Genomic DNA, 2,973 nt, shown 5'->3' with positions numbered 1-2,973 from the left:
CGAGACAGGGTTTCTCTGTGGCTTTGGAGCCTGTCCTGGAACTAGCTCTTGTAGACCAGGCTGGTCTCGAACTCACAGAGATCCGCCTGCCTATGCCTCCCAAGTGCTGGGATTAAAGGCATGCGCCACCACTGCCCGGCCAATTTAACCTTTTTTATTGCTTCTTTGTGGATTCCACATCATGCTTCTCCACCCTATTAATCTCCCTGTCCCTTCCCATCCTCCTTCAACCCTTATAACCTCCCCCACGTCCCAGGATAAAACAAAATTTAAGAAGGGCAGTGGTGGTGCCCTCAATTCCAGCAGGCGTGTCTATGTGATTTCAAGGCCAGTCTGGTCTACAGAACAAGTATAGACTCCAAAGCTTCACAGAGAAACTCTGTCTCGAAAACAACAACAAAACAAAACAAAATGAAAACCAAAAGGAAAAAAAAAAACCTCTCATCCTGCTAGTTGAAGTCACACCATGAGTCAAACGGTATACCCTTTAGACCACATTACTTGAAAGTGTTCATTGCGATGAATTATTGGTCTGGTTCAAGGCCTCTGGTTTTTGCTATACTGTAGACACTGGGCTCTCACTGGAGCGCCTCTTGGATATCTTGTTACCTTGAGTCATGGAGATCCTGCAACTTTAGGTCAGCAGGGCCAGACCCTTGCCATGCTCCAGCAGATTTTGGATGGGGTAGATGATGCGATGGGCCAACTCTTAACCCTGGTTCTGGGTGGTTGCTGGGTTGGTCAGCTTGCCAGCTCTCGCTCATCTTCAACACCAGCCTTAGATCTCAGGCATTGCCCTGGCTAGCTCATACTATGTAGTAAGCAGCAGTGGGGTTGGGTTTACGAGTTGCAGCAAGAAAGCAGCTCTCAATATCCTGGCGGGGGCAGATGCTGGCCCACTCTGGACACCACCAGAGCTTAGCTCTATAGTGTTGTCCAGGTGAGATGCAGGGGCAGTTCTTCAGAGTGTTGTAGCTGGTGAGAGACAGGGCCAGCTCTCTTACTCTTGTGACTTCAGGGACAGCTCTCTCACCTACCACAGGCTGCAAGTGAGTGCAGGGGACCTTCTCTCTTCTGCGCACACCACCATATGGCAGATGGCAGGGGCAGGGCCAGATCTCTCATGCTGATACTTGTTCTTTGGGATGGCACACCCACACCCCATCAGCAGGGTCAGCTCTACCATTTTACCTAGGTGAGGTACAGGGGCCTGCTCTCTTCCAAGCTGGGTCTCACTATGTAGTCTGGAACTCCATTTGTAAACCCTGCTGGCCTCAAACTTCACAGATATCTGCTTGCATTTGCCTCCAAGTCCTGGGATTAAAGACATGTGCCACATGAGCTGCCTCTACTTTTTAATAAGTTTTATCACATTTATTGTGTATATGTACATGTACTTACTACAGAGCACATGTAGCAGTCAGAGGGCAACTTGTGTGAGCCACTTCTCTCCTTTCCCAACGTGAGAGGATCCCAAGGATCGAACTCAAGTCATCAGGCTTAGTAGTCACCTTACCTCCTGAGTCCTCTGCCAGCTCTTGTTTGATTTTGAGTCTCTCTCTCTCTCTCTCTCTCTCTCTCTCTCTCTCTCTCTCTCTCTCTCTCTCTCTCTCTCTCTCTCTCTCTCTCTCTCTCTCTCTCTCTCTCTCTTCTCTCGTTAGCCTGACATGGCACTCACTATGTAGCCCAGGTCAGATTGAAATTTACCCACCCAAATATTGAGATTATAGTGTGTGCACTGTGCATGGCTTTTTGTAAATTTAATATGCTGAAGATGTAGTAGTAAAAGCCAAACACAAATACCACTTCCATGCTCAGAACTTTCCTCAAGTTTTCTCTAGACATCATTTGACAATGAACTTGCTCCCTCACAAACAGTGTCTCCTTCGGGCTTTAAACATCAGCTTGGAGAGAAAAGCTGGCATATCAGGCTCCAATAGGTCCACACATGGGACCTAGCTGCAGAGGGACTTATCTGCCTTGCCCTGTTAAGAAGAGTCTTCTGTATGCAGGCAGGTCATCTCCAGAAGAGTTGTAATCAAGAAAGGTCCAGAAAGAGCATTCATGGCACCTTGTGGGCCTCAGGTAGATCTCTGGCTGACCAGCTACCTTTGTTAAAGGGTCCATATAGGGAATGGAAAGCAGGGGTCTCCAATATGAAGGCTCTGGATGGAAGGGGCATCATTTAGGTTTTTACTTTTGAACGAACCATCCCAAATATCTCAAATCTCCATATCTTAAACAAGATATGTTTATTATTACTCAAGAATCTGTAAGAAGAGGAAGGTGCTGGCTCTGGCTGTCCCTACTGCTGCAAACTATTGGTTGCAGGATGGTCTAGGGTCGCCTGTTGGGACAGCTGGCACACCTCTACATGGAACCATCTCCGGGCCATCATGTTCGCATGAGGCCAGGCAGGCTTCCAAGAGAGCAAGCATGATGTCCAGGTCACTTGGTGACTGACTCTAAATGGCACACTGCCACTTCTGTATGGTATTAGACACAGAAAGTTAGGCGGCCAGGCATGGTTCAGATGCTGAGGAGATAAACTGAAGGGAACTCTGGCCAGCTTGAGCGTACTGAGCATTGCTCTGGTGTGTCTTGTCTCCCTACCCCATTCCCTCTGCCTTGCTAAAAAACACGACATTTTATTCTTAAAGCTATCCACCAAGGTCTATTCCTTTATTTGGCCACTTCTTCCTCGTGAGGCTGACTACCAAGGTTCAACTCTCAAAGCATTGAAGTTCAGCAATAAAAGGCCCCTTTGGCTCACCAAGTTAACATGCCCAATTAAGATTAAACACGTTGGGGCTGGAGAGATGGCTCAATGGTTAAGAGCGTTGCCTGCTCTTCCAAAGGTCCTGAGTTCAATTCCCAGCAACCACATGGTGGTTCACAACCATCTGTAATGAGGTCTGGTGCCCTCTTCTAGCCTGCAGGCATACACATAGACAGAACATTGTATACATAATA

The sequence above is a fragment of the Microtus ochrogaster genome, unplaced genomic scaffold, assembly GCF_000317375.1.
Source record: "Microtus ochrogaster isolate Prairie Vole_2 unplaced genomic scaffold, MicOch1.0 UNK5, whole genome shotgun sequence".
NCBI classification, from domain to species: Eukaryota; Metazoa; Chordata; class Mammalia; order Rodentia; family Cricetidae; genus Microtus; species Microtus ochrogaster.
Note: the sequence above shows the minus strand (reverse complement) of the source record.